A 21,943-nucleotide genomic window follows, 5' to 3' on the forward strand; every position below is an offset into this window, starting at 1 on the left:
ACTGAAATTGATCCATTTATTAATGGGTCAACAGTGCCCAATGCACTTTTGAGTCCTATATACCAGGACCTTCGTTCATAGGTGCCCAAATCTGTTCTGGCACCATCATAAAGAAGAGTGTGTGAGGGAAGAGGAGAAAAAGGGGGAGAAAAGGAAAGGGAACCCATATAAGGGAGTGAAGATCAGGACAGAGCAAGCTACAGCTTAAAGTCCCAAAGAAGCCAAAACCCAACACCAGGAGGAGGAAAAGGAAACAGAGACCGTGAAATCTATTATAATCCTAAGTTAAAAGAACCAGAGCACCAAAAAGGAGGGGGGCAAGGATGCAGGTTTCCGCGGTACATTTAAGGGGTACCTTATTCATATGGACAACACCCCTTATCCAGCAATTTCAATGTCCCAGACCCATCGAACCTAGGGGAGCTATGGATCAAGGAAGCAAGCCAATTCTAGCCTGTCATTAAGACCTATTGGTCCCATTGCTTCTGTGCGTAGAATTACCCATGATTCTCGTCGAGTTAACTCACGATCGCGGTCACCCCCTCTCCTAGAGGGACTGACATGCAGGAGACCTGCAAATTTCAGGCATTTGGCATTGCCCCCATGCGCTTCCCTTATGTGTTCGATGAGTCGGGGGCACCCCTATCCCGATTTTATGGATTTGAAATGCTCATTTATTCTTTCTTTTAGGGGCCTAGTGGTTTTGCCAACATAGAAAAAAATCGCAAGGACAGAACACCACATAAGATACAAACTTTGTTTGACAGGTAATAAAAGCCCGCACCTCCCATTGCACCCCTCCCAGGCGGTAGTTGATACCTTCCCGCATATAGGGGCAATATTTACATTTGCCACATTTATAATTACCCCTGGAGCGGCTGGTGCCCAACCAATTAGTGGTTGGACATGAGCGAAACTCACTCCGGGTTAGAATGTCGCCCAATGTGGGGGCCCTTCTATACGCTATCCTGGGCGGGTCTGGAAACACTCTCCGGAGGGCGGGGTCTCTTGCTACTAGTGACTAGTTTTTCTTAACAATCTGTGTTATTTTCTTAGCCAAGTACAAGTACAAAGAGGAAGGTTATATTGCCCATGGCTTTAGGTCCTACAGAGAACCATCAGAATATCAGGAGGACAAGAAGTTTGTGGAAAAGTGGGAGACCGCACATTTAAATTATTGCAGAACCCTGCAGGAGATTGTCAGGGAGCGCTGTGAGGATCCGCTGGGCTGCCTGCGCAGGCAGGCAGCCTTTTGACCACTGTTCAGGTCTGCATTCTGCAGGTCTCTGGAAGAGAGACCTTTTGTCAGTATTGCAGCTTGCTGCTGAAGAATTTGCATACGTTTGTCATGCAGATTGCCTAGCCACATCCCTTGTAGGCCTGCTCTATATATACCATGTGATATCACAGACCTTTGCTGGTCATAAGAGTTAGATCCTGTGTGACACTCGCCGGGAGTGTCAGCCTTTCTCTTTGTTGAAGATTAGCCTAGAGTAATCCCTGGAAACTGCACTGGGCAGGTTTACTTAGTGCAGTTAGGATTGCTTATCTGTTTTGTTTGTCTGTTGCGATTGTCCTGTCCCAGCGGTGGTCGACAGGAAATCGTTCTGTGTGTCTGGGTGCTAACCGGAACAGCGGTTGTTACTGGTAGCCCCTTCTGATCTGTTTCCCTGGATCGCACTAGCATCCTGCGCTAGTGCTGTGGATCCTTCTGTTCTGCTACTCTGTACCTGGATCGCACTAGCATCCTGCGCTAGTGCTGTGGATCCTTCTGTTCTGCTACTCTGTACCTGGATCGCACTAGCATCCTGCGCTAGTGCTGTGGATCCTTCTGTTCTGCTACTCTGTACCTGGATCGCACTAGCATCCTGCGCTAGTGCTGTGGATCCTTCTGTTCTGCTACTCTGTACCTGGATCGCACTAGCATCCTGCGCTAGTGCTGTGGATCCTTCTGTTCTGCTACTCTGTACCTGGATCGCACTAGCATCTTGCGCTAGCGCTGTGGACCCTTCTGTTCTGTCTTCCTGGATCGCGCTAGCCACTTTTGCTAGTGCTGTGGATCCTATCGTTCGCTTATTCATTTTTTCGTGTGTCTGTCTTGTCTGCTACGAACGCTTGCTGGAGGCTCGGTGAGGTAACCGTTAAGCAAGCGCTCGCGTCCTCTGTTTCATGTTTGTCTGTCGGTGGTTAGTTAGGTGTGTTTGTCTCTATTGTGCTTATCACGTGGAGACCGCGCATAAACGCGTGCACTGTTGCGAATGAGTGCGTTGTTCGCGTTTAGCTAGCGTTTGTTATTTTCCGTATCTCCTCATTGTATGAATTGCTGTGCCTTTGCTACTCTCGTGCTCTGCCTTGCTGTAACCTTGTGTCATGTCTGGCGATCGCACCTCTCGCGATCGCGTTCCTACTTCATATCTGCTGTGGTGTGTGCACCGTCGCGGGTTGGCGACTAGTTTGGTGCACACACATACAATCTGTCTCTGTGCTCATTCTCAATCGCCTCTCTTGCGATTGCGTTCCGTCCCTTCGTGCAATTTCTGTCTGGCGTGTGTGGTAGGGCAGAGGAGCTGTTCCTCTGCACTTCACAGCTCCCCCTGTCGACAGGAATTTCCCTCTACAGGTGCATTGCACCTTCTGCTGGGTTTCCGCAAATTATACGTTTGTGGAGGATTTCCGCAGTGTCGGCACACACGTCTTGTGCGCTGATCACGGACAGAATTCCACTATCGTTACAAGCGCACAATAGAAGAGCATAATAAGATATAAGGAGAACTTCAGGAAACTCGGGATCAGTTACAGGAAGCAACATCAGAGGGAAATTTCTCAGCCATTATTGCCAAGATAGAGAAAAAGATGTTGCTAATCCAGAACGAATTGAAGGCTAGGAAACTCAGAAAATTCCACCGAGATCGAGATGATTTCAAGAAAGGGAGAATTTTTGATTGGGGTCAGAGCGGTACCCCTAACCAAGGGAGTAGGGCCAAAAGGGGCAAAGGCTATTGGACGACTGATTTGGGCTCAGATTCAGAGGGCGAGGGACCTGAAAACAAACCAAGACCAAGGCAGCCAACCAAAAATAAAAAGAAACGTGGCAAAAACCATGAGCCAAAAGTTAAACCGGTTCCCACACAGCCATGTGCCTCTACCCCTTTAGGCGGAGAGTCCGCAGAGGCGGAAGAAACCGATGTTCGGAGAAACGTAACATGGGATTCTCCAGTAGCAGCCAGAAACCAACATGGCAGCAACATCACGAAGAGGAGGAGAACCAGAGAATAGGGTTGGGAGCGGGGATGGGTCAGCTTCCCCAAGGAGGAGAACTACAAGTGATTAACTTGACTGATGCAACCATACCTGAATGTTGTTTTTCCCTGCTGGGCAAGGGCCTGGGCTTTTCGCCAACACAGAATTTCGACTATGTGGACTTTTTTGTTGATTTATACAAAACCACAAGGAAGATGATGATCAATCAATTATACCAAGATGGGGAAGCCATGGGGGAGCTCCAAGGACAGGGTGATGGAGGCCCGACATTGGCGATGAGTCCCATGTCCACATTGGGGTTCAGTCCCGCGGTGGACTGGGACACTGCCGAGATAGAGGCACTCCGGATGCTGGAGGAGCTGTGGGAGGAGGGGGGATTTTGTTCCTTGGGAGAAGAAGAGAATATGTCGATACGTGAACTCTATCTGGGCAATCCTGGGAACTTTCGAGCCTGTAAATCCACACGACCTATACCCATTCCCCCCGGTTCCCCTATTGACCAGTTTCTCCACCAGCCCGCCGCGGAGATGAAGGCATTGTGCTATGATTAGGCCCCGAGCAATTTGAGCAAGGCCGACAAGGCAGCCATAAAGTGGTTGAAGCAACGCTGCGACCTGGTGGTGAAGCAGGTGGATAAAGGGGGGAATGTGGTGATCATGTCGAGCGATTTTTACACCAGAGAAGCCTATAGGCAATTGAACAATACAGAGTACTATGTTAGGTTGGACAGTAACCCCACTTTCAAGTACCAGTCGACTCTCCGCACTTTGTGAAGGCGGGGAGTCGAGAGAGGATACATCCCACAGAGGTTGGCGGTTGACCTACTCCCGCAGTTTCCAAGATATCCTGTGTGGTACCACCTTCCCAAACTGCACAAGTCCGCACAGACCCCCCCGGGAAGACCTATCGTCTCAGGGTGTGGTTCACTCATGGAACGTCTGTCTCGTTTTCTGGACCATCTGTTGCGCCCCCTGCTTGTGGGGGTCCCGGCCTATTTGGCCGATACGCTCGACACGATTAAACTCGTGGAGAGCACGTCATGGAGACCAGGCTACAGGTTAGCCACTATAGATGTAGAGGGTCTCTACAGTAGAATCCCCCACGAAGAGGGGATAAGGGCAGTGCGCAGGTTCCTTGATAGAACCAATAAAGACGATGGGCACAAGGACTTCTTGTGCAAATGTTTGAAATTCATTTTGATGCATAACGCATTTATGTTTGATGGAAGGTGGTACCACCAGGTCTCTGGGACTGCCATGGGGACCTCTGTGGCATGTACCTATGCAGGCCTGTTTCTGGGAGCTTGGGAAGAGGATTATGTAATGGCCCCAAGAAATCTGTTCAGGCAGAACATTAAAATCTGGGCAAGGTATGTGGATGACGTGCTGGTCGTGTGGCAGGGAGGTACAGAGGAGTTTGATGCTTTCATGAGTTTCCTTAACAACAATCAGGTGAATATGAAATTCACCTCAGAAATTGGGGACAAGTTCATAAATTTTTTGGATCTAAAGGTCAAACCGGATGGGGACAGATTAGTGTGTGAGGGATACAGGAAGGCCACAGCCGTGAACTCTCTGCTACACAGGAACAGCTTCCATCCTGAGCATGTTAAAACCTCCCTGCCATACGGCCAGTATTTGCGTCTAAGACGAAACAATACCAGCTTGGAAACATTTGAGGTGCAATCGCAAGAGCTAACTGCACAATTGGAGGCGAGAAATTATGACAGGGAACTTCTTGTTAAAGCTAGGGATAGAGCCAGAGCCAGAGACAGGTCCTCCCTCCTCTCTAGGACCCCCAGGAACAAAGAAAAAGGTCCATTTACTTTAACGTTTGATGATACCCCCATGGCTAAGAACATAACACAGATTGTTAAGAAAAACTGGTCACTAGTAGCAAGAGACCCCGCCCTCCGGAGAGTGTTTCCAGACCGCCCAGGATAGCGTATAGAAGGGCCCCCACATTGGGCGACATTCTAACCCGGAGTGAGTTTCGCTCATGTCCAACCACGAATTGGTTGGGCACCAGCCGCCCCAGGGGTAATTATAAATGTGGCAAATGTAAATATTGCCCCTATATGCGGGAAGGTATCAACTACCGCCTGGGAGGGGTGCAATGGGAGGTGCGGGCTTTTATTACCTGTCAAACAAAGTTTGTATCTTATGTGGTGTTCTGTCCTTGCGATTTTTACTATGTTGGCAAAACCACTAGGCCCCTAAAAGAAAGAATAAATGAGCATTTCAAATCCATAAAATCGGGAAAGGGGTGCCCCCGACTCATTGAACACATAAGGGAAGCGCATGGGGGCAATGCCAAATGCCTGAAATTTGCAGGTCTCCTGCTTGTCAGTCCCTCTAGGAGAGGGGGTGACCGCGATCGTGAGTTAACTCGACGATAATCACGGGTAATTCTACACACAGAAGCAATGGGACCAATAGGTCTTAATGACAGGCTAGAATTGGCTTGCTTCCTTGATCCATAGCTCCCCTAGGTTCGATGGGTCTGGGACATTGAAATTGCTGGATAAGGGGTGTTGTCCATATGAATAAGGTACCCCTTAAATGTACCGCGGAAACCTGCATCCTTGCCCCCCTCCTTTTTGGTGCTCTGGTTCTTTTAACTTAGGAATATAATAGATTTCACGGTCTCTGTTTCCTTCTCCTCCTCCTGGTGTTGGGTTTTGGCTTCTTTGAGACTTTAAGCTGTAGCTTGCTCTGTCCTGATCTTCACTCCCTTATATGGGTTCCCTTTCCTTTTCTCCCCCTTTTTCTCCTCTTCCCTCACACACTCTTCTTTATGATGGTGCCAGAACAGATTTGGGCACCTATGAACGAAGGTCCTGGCATATAGGACTCAAAAGTGCATTGGGCACTGTTGACCCATTAACAAATGGATCAATTTCAGTATGTGCTGGGGATAGACTAGGAGGGGACAGACCCGCCCCCTGTCCTGGAGACTTAGGCACATAAAAAGTTCATGTAGGGTGCCCAGTCTGTGTTTCTGGTAAATCAGCTTGGGTCCTGGGTTACTGTATATCCTCTTTCCCGGCCCCTCCCCCTTTTTTTCAACGTAAAGGTAACATGGGTTTCGCGGCTATATGTAATAGACCGAGACCATGCACCTATTGGGGACCTTCTCCCCTATCCCCTCCTGTTAGGGTCGTATGTACCCCCCCCCCCTTTTCTGTAGTGTAGACGCAAAGGAAAAAACCTTATAACTAAGTGGATCCCTCCGGAAACTTTAATAGGTAGATGGCAGCCGGAACTATATAAGAGATAATGTATCTCCAGGGTCTCCTTTGAGACTGGCAGTGTTACCCCCAGTCTTTTTAACAGGGTTTTGGGTTTTTTTAGGGACTTTTATAATAATAAAAAGGTGTTTTTAACATATTGGGCAGTGAGTTAATACAAGGATAGTAAGGGAATGCTACTTCATGCCACTGTCGGCGTACACACCATGTTCACAAAAAGTTTATTCACATGAAAATATGCACAATGTTTAAACAAGCACAAGTCACTTTAATGTAATTTCATATGATCAATGTTATAGCACAGTAATGTTTATCCGGAGCACTTTTGGTAATGAACACTGTATTTATGTATTGTATACCACTTGAAGTACATAACATATCTGTCACCATAGCGACCAGAATCGCCGCATACGCTTGCTGCGTCTAGCTTATGCGGCGTACTATCACTCTTTGCCGCTGGTATGGCGTGGCCCCGCCCCCTCACCCCAACCCCTGTGACATCATTCCTTACACCAATCACGAGCGCCGAGGGTGCGGCTTCCAGATCTTATACAGGAAGCCGCACGGCGCTATTACGATTACAAGACACAAGCACGTGAACAAGCGCCAGTCAGGCGCGAAACGGCGTAGTGCAGTCTCTCCACCCTGGTCACCCGAATCCCGGCACACCTCAGCACAGATACCTGGAACAGGTTTGACACTATCAAGAGCTGCAATTATGTATGTATCATGTTTGGCATGAAGATGAATTAAAGCGGAACAAGGTGACAGTTGCCTCGCTCGTTTTGATGTACTATATAAAATGGTTTTATTTTACACTGCTTTTCCAAATGCAACCTAAGAGAATTTCACAAAACAAATGTCCGCAGCACTGGCAATATAAATATGGTATCAAGCGTGCTAGGGCTCAAACATATGTACAGCCATATTTAAGAGGAAAGAAAGCCCATATGGAAAGCACCACTTGAAAAAATACAAAACGTTTATTCAAAAAATCCTCCTCACATATATAGACACAAATGAGGTTCAATAATGGTTAAAAACAATTAAGACAAACGGCATTTTCCAATCTCTGCTGCAGATAATCTTATGCATAAATATATATTGCTGCATAACCATGCAAAGCGATTCAAATAGGAAAACATTTAATTTTAGCATATATAATCTCCTTCAAAGCGGGATGACGCCTGTGGAGTGATGCCAGCGGGGTGAGGCCCGCAGAGCTAGCGGGACTGTCCTGAGGGGAGACGACCGTTCTCTGCTGCTTTCATCCTTGCCAACCTTTCTTACCTGCTCGCTGCCAATCTGCCGCTACCCGCTGCGAAAGAGGGCACCCCCCGCAGACCCCTTGCGCAGCCTGGCCAATAACTGCCAGGCTGCGCTATGGGGTAGATCGGGACTCCCTGTGACGTCACGACGTCGATGACGTCATTCCATTCGTCGCCATGGTGACGGGGGAAGCCCTGCAGGAAATCCCATTCAGATTTACTGATAGGTATTCACGCCGGCGGCGATTGGAAGGGTGGAAGGGAGAGCGCAGGGGCCGAATCATGTAGCTAGCGATAGGCTAGCTACATGAAAAAAAATTAGGTCAGAAAAACCCTCCTGCGGCCGTACGCCGCACGGAATCAAAACGCCCAGGAGGTTAACCATTATTGAACCTCATTTGTGTCTATATATGTGAGGATGATTTTTTGCATAAACGTTTTGCATTTTTTTCAAGTGGTGCTTTCTATATGGGCTTTCTTTCCTCTTAAATATGGCTGCTTAGAGAATTTCACGTTCACTTTACATGATACAAAGTGGCGACGAGTAAAGTTTGATGTTACAATTATTTTAAGTTCAATCCTTGCAGGAAAAAAGTCCTGGCAAGAAGAATACAGGAGATGAGGAGGTCCCTAGTCAAGCTAGGAGCAGTTGAAGCATGGTTATATGTTCAGAGTTATCAAGGGGGCTTGGATAGAGATTTTGGGCGGGTAGGTACAGTGGGTTGCAAAAGTATTCGCCCCCCCCCCCCCCTTTGAAGTTTTCCAGATTTTGTCATATTACTGCCACAAACATGAATCAATTTTATTGGAATTCCACATGAAAGACCAACACAAATTGGTGTACACATGAGAAGTGGAACGAAAATCATACATGATTCCAAACATTTTTTACAAATAAATAACTGCAAAGTGGTGTGTGCATAATTATTCGGCCCCCTTTGATCTGAGTGCAGTCAGTTGCCTATAGCCATTGCCTGATGAGTGCTAATGACTAAATAGAGTGCACCTGTGTGTAATCTAATGTCAGTACAAATACAGCTGCTCTGTGAGGGCCTCAGAGGTTGTCTAAGAGAATATTGGGAGCAACAACACCGTGAAGTCCAAAGAACACATAAGACAGGTCAGGGATCAAGTTATTGAGAAATTTAAAGCAGGCGTAGGCTACAAAAAGATTTCCAAAGCCTTGAACATCCCAGGGAGCACTGTTCAAGCGATCATTCAGAAATGGAAGGAGTATGGCACAACTGTAAACCTACCAAGACAAGGCCATCCCCCTAAACTCACAGGTCGAACAAGGCGAGCGCTGATCAGAAATGCAGTCAAGACGCCCATGGTGACTCTGGACGAGCTGCAGAGATCTACAGCTCAGGTGGGAGACTCTGTCCATAGGACAACTATTAGTCATGCACTGTAGAAAGTTGGCCTTTATGGGAGAGTGGCAAGAAGAAAGGCATTGTTAACAGATAGCATAAGAAGTCCCTTTTGCAGTTTGCCACAAGCCATGTGGGGGACACAGCAACCATGTGGAAGAAGGTGCTCTGGTCAGATGAGACCAAAATGGAACTTTTTGCCCAAAATGCAAAACGCTATGTGTGGCGGAAAACTAACACTGCACATCACTCTGAACACTCCATCCCCACTGTCAAATATGGTGGTGGCAGCATCATGCTCGGGGGGTGCATCTCTTCAGCAGGGACAGGGAAGCTGGTCAGAATTGATGGGAAGATGGATGGAGCCAAATACAGGGCAAACTTGGAAGAAAACCTCTTGGAGACTGCAAAAGACTTGAGACTGGGGCGGAGGTTCACCTTCCAGCAGGACAATGGCCCTAAACATAAAGCCAGGGCAACAATGGAATGGTTTAAAACAAAATATATCTATGTGTTAGAATGGCCCAGTCAAAGTCTGGATCTAAATCCTATCGAGAATCTGTGGCAAGATCTGAAAACTGCTGATCACAAACGCTGTCCATCTAATCTGACTGAGCTGGAGCTGTTCTGCAAAGAAGAATGGGCAAGGATTTCAGTCTCTAGATATGCAAAGCTGGTAGAGACATACCCTAAAAGACTGACAGCTGTAATTGCAGCAAAAGGTGGTTCTACAAAGTATTGACTCAGGGGGCCGAATAATTACGCACTCCCCACTTTACAGTTATTTATTTGTAAAAAATGTTTGGAATCATGTATGATTTTCGATCCACTTCTCACATGTACACCACATTGTATTGGTCTTTCACATGGAATTTACAATAAAATTGATGCATGTTTGTGGCAGTAATGTGACAAAATGTGGAAAACTTCAAGGGGGCCGAACACTTTTGCAAGCCACTGTATTTGCTCTCTCTCTGGGGGAAACTATTTATCCTGGTATTGTTGGAATTGTATCTATTCATGTGATATAGAGGTCAGGGAAGTGACACTTGTTTTGCTGGCTGATGACTGATGGAAATGGGGTTAACATGTAGATCTTGGAACGTTAAGATGTGCGACTTCACCTGAAGTGGTTGGCTTATCCGAGCTGCCAGCGGGACCACGGAAGGGAGCAAGAGGATGCTGGGGGACCTCGCGGGCTATGGGGGACTGGAGAAAGCCCCAGGTAAGTCCACATTTTTAATTTTGGCCACTGCTCAGGGTCCCTTTCAGTGGGGAAACAGAGAAAACAGAGCATGACTTGCAGGGGCGCTGTGCAAGTGTAATTTTCCATGTAACAGGAGATATTTATACTATGCATAATGTTTATGGGCCCAATATAGATGGTAAACAGTTTTTGCAGGAAATACAATGGAGATTAGCTCCCGATGTGAAATTCTAATTGTGTGATTGGTGGAGATTTTAATGATTTTATGAGTGGAGCTGAAGATAGATCTACAACACCACGTCAAAGGCTGTAATAAGGTCAACTGCATTGGCAATGATGGCTGATACCTTCAGCGTGAAAGATTAATGGAATTTCCTTCAACCCTATGATCAGGAATTTTCATTCTACTCGCCTGTCCATGACACCTTCTCCCGCATTGATTACCTTTTTTTCAGAATCAGAATAATTTATTTCACCAAGTACAACGGGGGTTGTACCCGGAATAATTTTTTGCCGCATACAGGGTCGTTGATGGTAAAGCAAAATACACAACCCGTAATATAAATTACATGGTAAATGTATACATGATACATAATACACAACTTAGTGGAGGGTCCCGAGGGGTTATCTAAGTGCTATGTGAGCGGAGCTGCCACAATCCCTGCAGCACTCGACGACGCTGCAGCTATTCGGATGCCCCATGGAACGGCCTTGGAGAAAAAAAGAAAATAACAACAAAAGGAAGAGCAGAGAGAAGAGAAAGAGAGAGAGATAGTCCCTGGGCATAGCCATGGCTTGCTAGTGGCCTGGTTAAATGTCCCAGGGGCCGTCAGTGCGGCCCAGTCGGCGCACTCAGACAGTTTGGAGGCCTGATGTGCAACAATGGGGCTGCAGGCACAGGAGGCCCGGCATGGTGGGGGACCGCAGGAATTCTGGTACCTGTGGTGGAGAGGCTCTGGCAGCGGTGGAGGAGAGCACGGATCCATGCTGACTGAGACCTAGTCAGCGGCCCCAGTATGGGGGGCTTAGAGTCCAACGATGGGGCTGCGGGAGCAGGAGACCCAGCATGGTGGTGCAGTGCAGAACTTCTGGCCCTATGTTGTGCCTGTGGAGGCTCTGGCAGTGGTGGAGGTGAGACTCCAGTGGAAAGGCTCTGGCAGTGGTGGAGGAGAACACGGTTCCCGGAGGCCCCGCTGGGCTGCTTAAAGACTGGGACCAGGGCTGTGCAGGGATCAGCAGCCTACCGTGCCTGTTGATAGGGCAGATGCTGATCCTGGTCTCGGCAGCAGTGGTGGAAAGCTGTTTGTGTGTGGATCCCAGGCTGTAGTCTCCGGAGCGGCTGCATGGATGCCGGGCAAGAGCAACATAGCGGCAGTAGATTGGAGCAGCGGCTAAGGGCCGGTGTGGTTACTGCAGGGGCTGGGGACAGCTTCCCACGTGGTGAGATGTGCCGGAGTTCGGGGAGCCGGAGCGGTGCAGATGTCTCCAGGTTGTGCGGTGGCTCAGGCAGCGGCAGTGAGGAGACCCGGACAGTGATGGTGGAGAGGCAGCAGTGGAGAGCTACAGAGCGGCTGGGGCCGGCACCACGTGGGTCATCAGCTGAGCCAACAACGTGGTGAGCCGGGCCTTAGCATGTGTGCCCTGTCGTCGGAGTCCGGGGAGCCAGGGTGTCTCCCCGCCCGATGGTGTGGCGGAGCTGGAGGGAGACCCTCGGAGCAGTCACGGCCATGAGTCCAGGGGGGAAAGTTGAAAAAAAGATAGATCTAGCCGGAGCCTTGTGGCCGTGGCTACAAGTCAGGCGCCATCTTGGTAGAGATACTGAGTACTGGCCTAATGGGGAGGCTGAGGGAAACAACTATATGTGATATGGTAATATCAGATCATAGTTCAATAATGGTGATAATCAATAAAGTCCTCAAGGAATGGACATTTTATGGAAGTTCCCACAGTACCTATATGGAGACGATAAATTTCAGAAAAGTCTGCGTGGGTGGTGGTTAGAGTTTTTGGGGGACAATAAAGGTCATAGGAATCAACCATCATTGTTCTGGGATACATCTAAAGCAGTATTGCGTGGTAGAATACTATCTTACATGGCTGGAAAAAAAGAGGAAAAGTATGCAGGAATATAACGTCCATGTTACTAGAGTTAGAACTGCTTATACTGCTTATAGAAATAACCCATCCACAGAAAATAAAAAGTTGTGGCTAGAAGAAAAAAAAGAGGTGGATAAGTGGGCTAAAGCAAGGGATTTGTACTCAAAACCATATTGGGAATAGAGATGGGCCGAACGGTTCGCCGGCGAACGGTTCCACGCGAACTTCGGTGGTTCGCGTTCGCGTCCCGCTGGCGAACCTTTGCGGAAGTTCGGTTCGCCCCATAATGCACCTTGAGGGTCAACTTTGACCCTCTACATCACAGTCAGCAGGCCCAGTGTAGCCAATTAGGCTACACTAGCCCCTGGAGCCCCACCCCCCCTTATATAAGGCAGGCAGCGGCGGCCATTACGGTCACTCGTGTGCTGCCTGCGTTAGTGAGAGTAGGGCGAGCTGCTGCAGACTGTCTCTCAGGGAAAGATTAGTTAGGCTTAACTTGTTCCTGGCTGGCTGCATACCTGTTCTGTGAACCCACCACTGCATACTTGTACTGTGAACCCACCACTTCATACCTGTTCAGTGAACCTGCCACTGCATACCTGTTCTGTGAACCCATCACTGCATACCTGTTCTGTGAACCCATCACTGCATACCTGTTCAGTGAACCTGCCACTGCATACCTGTGCTGTGAACCCACCACTGCATACCTGTTCTGTGAACCCACCACTGCATACCTGTGCTGTGAACCCATCACTGCATACCTGTTCAGTGAACCTGCCACTGCATACCTGTGCTGTGAACCCATCACTGCATACCTGTTCAGTGAACCTGCCACTGCATACCTGTGCTGTGAACCCACCACTGCATACCTGTTCTGTGAACCCACCACTGCATACCTGTGCTGTGAACCCACCACTGCATACCTGTGCTGTGAACCCACCACTGCATACCTGTGCTGTTAACCCACCACTGCATACCTGTGCTGTGAACCCACCACTGCATACCTGTGCTGTGAACCCACCACTGCATACCTGTGCTGTGAACCCACCACTGCATACCTGTTCTGTGAACCCACCACTGCATACCTGTTCAGTGAACCCACCACTGCATACCTGTTGTGTTCAGTGAACCCGCCACTGCATACCTGTTCTGTTCAGTGGACCCGCCACTGTATACCTGTTTAGTGAACCCGCCACTGCATACCTGTTGTGTTCAGTGAACCTGCCACTGCATACCTGTTCTGTGAACCCGCCACTGTATACCTGTTCTGTTCAGTGAACCCGCCACTGTATACCTGTTCAGTGAACCCGCCACTGCATACCTGTTGTGTTCAGTGAACCCGCCACTGTATACCTGTACTGTTCAGTGAACCCGCCACTGCATACCTGTTCAGTGAACCCGCCACTGCATACCTGTTGTGTTCAGTGAACCCGCCACTGCATACCTGTTGTGTTCAGTGAACCTGCCACTGTATACCTGTAACTGTACCTTAATTACACTACCTGATTGATGTATACACATGCAAGATGTTTTAAAGCACTTTAGGCCTGTCATTTAGCATTCAATGTGATTTCTGCCCTTAAAACGCTGCTTTGCGTCAAATCCAGATTTTTCCCCGGGACTTTTGGCATGTATCCCACTCCGCCATGCCCCCCTCCAGGTGTTAGACCCCTTGAAACATCTTTTCCATCAGTTTTGTGGCCAGCATAATTATTTTTTTTTTTCAAAGTTCGCATCCCCATTGAAGTCTATTGCGGTTCGCGAACTTTAACGCGAACCGAACGTTACGCGAAAGTTCGCGAACCCGGTTCGCGAACCTAAAATCGGAGGTTCGGCCCATCTCTAATCGGGAACTGTATTGAGCCAAACATGGTGATAAATGTGGCAGATTGTTATCATGCATTATACGTGGACCATATCAGAAATCTGGACTAAAGGGACAGGACCTTAGTGCATCATCGCAGGCACATAAACGTGGAATTCGCACAATACTATGCAGATTTTTACAAAAAACCACACAGTACTGACCTCCCCACACAAGGCACCTTCTTATCTTAGTAGGCTATCGCAAGAGCAAATAGGTGACTTAAATGCACCCATTACGGAAAATGAAATCATGGGAGCTATTAAATGCTTACATAATCATAAGGCCCCAGGACCTGACCGCCTCACGGCTGAATACTATAAAATACTGAAGTTTGAAATGGCGCCTGCTCTTACAGCTCTTTTTTAATTACAGTATATTCTCCAGGGAAAAGGATTCTTATCATCTAGAAATGAGACATATATAAAATGAATCAATAAACAGGGTAAGCCTGTTATAGTGTAACGGTATTGTAACGATCGGTGTCAGAACACAGAGAGAATCTGATTATTGGTGATCTGCAGTATCACCAAGAATACAGATTTATACCTGATTATTGATGATCTGCAGAATCACCAATAATACAAGTATAACTAACCTCTGGACACCTGATAAGTGTAAGTGTTTGGTGAAACAGTATATGAGTCTGGACCACCTGAGGAGCAGGTGACCCTAGACCGTATAAGGAGTAACTCCTGATAGGGTTGGAGTACACAAAGAGTCAATGATTCCCTGAACAGCTGGGAATCAGACTCTACTGCAGTCAAAGGACTCCTGTGAGATTGAGTCCCTGACTGGATTGCAGAGAGGTCCCTCAGAGAGACAGGGAGTCCCTGCAGCTACTGGACACCCCACCGGGGGGGGGGGGGTGTCACAGGTAGAAGGGTCGGTCAGGCCGGGTCGGCAACACACGAGCAGATAAAGTACAGAGACAGAAGGCTGATTCGGTAACCAGGGAGAGGCAGGGTTGGCAACAGGTAATCAGATGTGCAAAGGTACCGAATCAGAGAGCAGGAGCAGAGTCAAGAGAGCAATAGGTCATAACAGATATCAAGCAGAGGCCTAGCCTAGAGTGTGAGGTCCGTGGTCTCAACACTCAGGGACTGATCTAAAGCACAACACAGCAATGACACAGTATCCCTAGTCTTGGGTGTGAGGTCCGTGGTCTCGACACCCTGGAACTGGTCTAAAGTATAACACAGTAATAACACAGTTTCCCTAGTCTTGGGTGTGAGGTCCGTGGTCTCGACACCCTGGAACTGGTCTAACAGTATAACACAGTAATAATACAGTAATCTGGCTAAGTGTGAATTCCCAGGTCCACCTGGTTCTAACACACTGAAGGATCTGACTATGGTCTGACTGCTAACACATAAGCATTCGCAACGGCAGACAACCAGCCACTGACAGCCGAGAAGTATATATAGCAGAGCGCTTCTCAGCGCCACCCAGTCCCATTCAACCAATCACCTGCTGCGCTGGGATCAGCTGATCGTCCTGATCAGCTGATCCCTCTCCTATTGGCATAAAGGGCCTGCCTGTTAGCGCGCGCGCGCGTAGCTCTCCATCTGTGTGCACTACTAGGCTCAGACAAACCAGACACATGCCGCTGCGGAGAAACCGCCGTTCTGAACGCGGATTCAGCCGCCCCGCTGTCAGTCCGCGCGGCGGTGTCTCCGCAATCCATTACAGGTATCCTATAGGACGATTTGTCTTATTAATCATGATCTTAAGATCCTGACGAAATTGATGGCAGACAGGCTGGCTGAGTATATTTCAAAGCTCATACACCCAAATCTGGTGGGCATTGTGAGAGGAAGAGCAGCGGTGGCAAACATATGAAGGTTAATTGCGTTTTTAGAGCAGGTTAAAGCTTATCTGGTAACACATAAGAATACGGCAATATTTACCTTAGACGCTGAAAAAGCATTTGACGCAGTGCATTGGGACTGGTTGCATAAGGTATTAGCTAAGATGGGTTTTTGTGGGTTGTTTCTAATTTTTTTGCACCAACTTTATAATGAGTCCAAAGCCAGAGTCTACACTCCTGGTCATCTGTCTCAACCATTTGGATTATTTAGAGGAACTCGCCAAGGGTGCCCACTGTGCCGCTGCTCTTCAATCTTGCACTGGAACCTCTGTCAAGGTATCTCTTAACACAGGTAGAGGGAGTTCAAATTTTGGACTAGAGGGTCATATTGGCATTATTTGCGGGTGACATTCTGCTCTTCTTGAATGACCCATTTACACAGTACCTAAGGTTATGAAAGCCATAGAGGAGATGGGCAGAGAATCAGGATTTAAAATAAATAGGCAAAAGTTAGAACCCCATAAACACTTACCGCTAGGTGTGAAAGTGGCTCCTAAGGACATTACGTACCTGGGGCTAAAAATAAATTGTGATCCTTCATCACTAAACAAACCCAACTATGCCCCCCTAATTAGTAAAATTGTCCAACAGCTGGAAGGCTGGATCAAAATTCCTGTAGGATTAGCAGGTAGCCCAACTATCATAACAATGGTGAGTTTTGGTAGACTGCTGTATCCCCTACAAATTCTCCCCCTGTTTAAACATACGGATGCCACCAGGCTTAATAAAGCTTTTACAAGTTTTCTCTGGAAAGGGAAGAGAGCAAGGGTGGCCTTAAAAAGATTACAGGTGCCTAAAGACATGGGAGGTTTAAGGGTGCCAGAAATCAGAAAGTATAATTTAGCATGTCTTGCCTGACACGTCAGAGATTGGGTATCAGACACCAACCACTTTTCCAATGTTCTATTGGAAGGGGCCTTGATGGAACCTTGGTCCCTAATGCTGGGCATACACGGCACTTTCTTTCCTTATCAATCGAGCCGCTGATGGGCTCGATTGATAATATCTGACAGGTCCGATGACCTGCCGGATAGATTCTCCGCTCGATCCCCGCCGGCGGACAATAGCGGGGAATCGAGCGGCTGATAAGGAGCGTCGGCAGGGACGAGCGGGAATCTATCCGCGCGGACGAGTGGGGATGCGCCGCCATCGAGCCAGCGGCCGTGAGAGGTCTATTGCATGCTCCATGGGCTGTGCAGTTATTGAGAATACAACAAAGTAGCTAATAAGAGATACAGTGATGGCATGGAAGGAACTGAGAAAGTTATTTGGCCTTCCGTGGCGAGTGTCAAAATATATGCCCCTATGGGGTCTTCCAGGGTTTGTCCCTGGGATGATGCATGAGGTATATCTGAAATGGGAGGAAAGAGGGGTTAACAAACTCAGCAGTATTCTGGATCTCCATGAACATAAATGGCTGTGCTTTAGGGAATTCCAGAAGGAATACGGGATACCGAAACAACATTTTTTAATGTATGCACAAGTGAAGTCTTATGTAAGTAAACATCTGCTAAATATAGTGCAACAAGCTCTTCTAATGTCATTTGATAAATCCTTGCAACCAGGGAAAGATAGACTCTCTCTCTCTCTCTCAGAACTTCAGAAGCTGATCAGCTAAGTACAGCTGAAACCAAAAGCACATGCAAATTTTAAAAGCTGGGAAAAAGTCTTTCCAAATGTGGGAATTGGGGAGAGAATCATAGAAGGCCACTATAATTTCAGGAAATGACTACCAAGGGGACGGTGGAGGGGCTCACACCTTTTGTTTATATTTCGCACCAAGTACGCATTTGACATTAAATATTCTCACCCTCCCCCACATTACATTAATCAATGCCCTAAGTGTAAACTGGTTGATGCTGATTTGATGCATTGTATATGGGCCTGCCCCCATTTAATTGGATTCTGGGATGAGGTCTTCACTTTTCCAAGCAAAATCTGTAAAAGGCAAATACAGAAAGAACCATTGTTGTATTTGTTCCATTCAACTCAGAACCCTTTGGCTGGGACTGAGACTGGCTCCTCTGAGGGGAAGCTTTCTGATATAGGCCATCTGGTTCTAGCAACAGCCAAAAAAAGCTGTCTATAATCTTTGGATATACTACATTCCCAACTTTGCAAGCCGTACAGGATGACGAGCTGGCATATATGCTATATCTGGACAGACTGGAAATGTGGAAAAGGGTACCAAGAGATTGTGCAAGAAATGGAAATCCTATATTATACTGATATTATCCCCAGGAGAGATAAAGAGCTCTATGGAGCCCTCCAAATATTCCTCCCGGTATGCTTATGAGCAACTTAGTGGCACTGTATGAAATCTGGAAATCTGAACCTGGGGGGGGGTTGGGATAAAGGGACGGAAGGGAGCTTGTTGGGGAAGGGATTTTTTCAGAGCATTGGTCTTGGTTGTGTATTATGCACATTGAGTATGCCTTTGTTGGAAACATTGCTAGATTGATATTATGCAGCTGATTGTATCGAATTGGCATCTATTTTGATATAACTAGAAAATCAAAATAAAATATTGATTGAAAAAAAAAGAGAGAAGCAGTAACCCAGGGCCGACACAGGGAACAGGTCTATACCAAGACCCTCCCATAGTTGCTGAATATTGTGGTGAGCAAAGAAGGTCAAACTGCCAGGACAGTTTGCAAGCATAATCCCTCCAAAGTCTGATGAAAGCTATAGCTAGTGCCAGTTAATGTAGCTAGTGTTACAGCTAAAGAAAGCTATAGGGGCCAGAGACACCCTAGGCAGACCTGAGGCTCTCAGGGGCCTCCAAACATAAGCCAGGAATGAGTATGGTTTAAAAAAAAAAACACTTCTCCAATTCTACCCATCTTGTGCGAGGGGATCGCTTGGCCCACTCTATCACTTTTTGAAAGTGGGAAGCTAAGTAGTAGGCCCTTTGTGCTTGGAGTAGAACTCCAAGCACAAACGACCCCCCCCCCCCCCCCCACCCCCGGCTCCCTGTCTTCTATCCTTACTTGTCGTGGGACCCTAGAATTATTTATTCTCCCATATAAACCTTGTAAAATGTGCTTGTAAAGCTTTGATCTGCGTCATGGTGACCAGAACGGGGGAAAATCTGGGAAAGATAAAGACGTTTAGGGAGGGTTTTCTTTTTCAACTAATGTATCCTTCCAATCCACAATATAGGGTAAGTATTCCAACTGCTTAAATCAGACCTGATCCTTTTAAACAAAGGCAAAAAGTTCAGCTCATGCAGTTTACTATATAAATGGCTTATTTGAACTGCTAAGTATTTTAAGGAGGTAGATCTTCATTTACAGGGGAAATTCTGTTGGAGCTGGGCAAGAACCGCCTGTGGGACATTAATATGGAATGCCCTTCTTATCCTTGTTTATCTTAAACCCAAAGATAGCTTTAAACTGGCACAGCATCTGCAGGCGTACAAAGGAAATAGCCGCTGGGAGACTTGGGCACAGGATACAGCCAATATATGGCTTATCCTGCTGCTGCACAAGTCCTGGTGGCATTAATTACTATTCCATCTCCAGGTCGATGTGGATGGTGGGGAATGATGTAATTCGTCTGCCAGCTATTGCTGGAACTGAATTACAGTGTTTTAAAAGTAACTCACTGTGCGCCACTATAGCTGTAATTCCTATCACGGTCTATGGTGGCGCCAGCTGCGCCCACATCTCCTGCTGTGGATTCCTTGTGTTCGCACCCACATAAGGTTTGGAAGAGACCTGTGAGGATGAGACAATGACAAGAAGACATCATCTGAAAAAAGAGAGAGTTTAAATTCTACTTCCCACACTTCAATTCCTTGCATATCTGGATTTGATCTAATAGCTTGAGCAAGAGGGTCAATACTGAGAGCGAAGAGCAATGGGGGCAGGGGACATCCTTAGCTTGTCCCGTTTGCTTTATTGAAGAAGTGCAGTTAAGAAAAAGGTAGTTTCAATGGAGTGGAGAGATTGGAATAAGACTTGATGGCATTAAGAAACAGGCCCCTAAAACACGTAACCTGAAGCGTCCTAAACAAAAAGGGCCACGAGAGGTGGTCGAAGGCCTTCTCCGCATCAATTCAAAGAGGAGAGAAGGCCCCACGACCGCATGCCATGATCTCCAATAGATTTATCTATTTCTTCTATCCTATAAGTTCCTATACCTGTTCTAATGTGGTCTGGATTACTGCAGCCTTTTCTAGTTGCACTGTAATATATGTAAGCTTCTTTTCTTTGTCAATTTTTGTCGACCCAGGGAGGAATGTGCTGCCTCTGCAGTCCGTGCCCACTCCAGGCTCTGTGAGTGTGCTGTGTGTAGGAGTCACAGGCAAGGTCTCTGCTCACAGCCAGCCCGTCTGTGGCTCACGGAGCTGTGACCTTGTGAATAGTTGTGAGTGCAGAAAGATCAGTTCAAAGCCCAGACAAGCAGCTAAGGCAACACTGGGATTAACATTCCAGCAGTCAAGTCAGGCTTGAGAGGAACCACTGCAAACAGGCACCTGCTCTGATTATGTATATCAGGTTTGGCAGCCATCTTCATTGTTTACAAAAACAATGAATAAAACAGTGATTTTATCACCAAGAAAGCAGCGGGGAGTGGCAAAAATGTCAGAGGTGGCTAGAAAACAACAAACAGGCTGGTACATTTATGTATGTAAGATTTTCACAGTACAGATTCTCTTTAACAAACCCCACCTGGTCCGAGTGCACCAAAAGTAGGCAAAATATCGTTTGAGGTCCTCCTGCACAGCGGTACTTAAAGTATACCCGAGGTGGTTCCTAATGTTTAAAAAAGGGACACATATGCATGTTCCCATCTGAAAGACATGCCTCTACATGACCTCCACAACATTCTCAGTCCCCCCTCTATGCCACACTAGCCCCCCTCGAATCTGGGGACAAGCAGCTTGTTGGCAGACCAATGGGTAAGAGGCGTTCCATGCAGGAGAGCACCTTATTCCAAAATGGAGCTCGCTTGTCCAAATGTGCTTTAGCATACCTCAAGCAGCTCTGTTTGTGCTGTGGGTGGAGAAAAGGCTTCCTCTACATCAGGGGTCCCCAACCTTTTCCGGGCCGGGGACCACTTTCTGACCAACTTTTTCTCCGGAGGGGGGGGGGGGGGGGGTGTTTAGTTTAGGGGGGTTTGGGGAAGGGGGGTATCGGGGCGGTGGGGCGTCGGTTCGGGCGGGGGTGTTTGCGCGACCTAGTGGACAGTGTCGTGCGCAGCGGGTTATTGGGGGGGGGGGGCTGGGGTGCGGCGGCATAGCTAGCATAGTTGTCCCAGTATAGGGAGTTTAGTTACCCCGGTATAGCTAGTATAGTGTCCCAGTATAGCCAGTAAAGTGCCCAGTATAGGTAGGTAGTGCCCAGTATAGCTAGTATAGTGCCCAGTATAGGTAGTGCCCAGTATAGGTAGGTAGTGCCCCAGTATAGCTAGTATAATGCCCAGTATAGGTAGGTAGTGCCCCAGTATAGTGCCCAATATAGCTAGTATAGTGCCCAGTATAGTTCCCAGTTTAGGTAGGTAGTGCCCAGTATAGCTAGTATAGTGCCCAGTATAGGTAGGTAGTGCCCCAGTATAGCGTCCTAGTATGGGTAGGTAGTGCCCCTTCCCTCCCCCTGCGGCTGCTGCTCCTGTTATCTTATCATGAACGGACGGCCGTTTGTCCTATTAGATTCCCCCGTAGCCTCTATCCATAGTGGCATCTCCTATTACAGCAGCGCGCTCGACGGCTGCTGTGATGAGTAGGAAGCGGTACAGCGGCTTCCTGTAGT

Source organism: Hyperolius riggenbachi, chromosome 1 (assembly GCF_040937935.1).
Source record: "Hyperolius riggenbachi isolate aHypRig1 chromosome 1, aHypRig1.pri, whole genome shotgun sequence".
Classification (NCBI taxonomy): Eukaryota; Metazoa; Chordata; class Amphibia; order Anura; family Hyperoliidae; genus Hyperolius; species Hyperolius riggenbachi.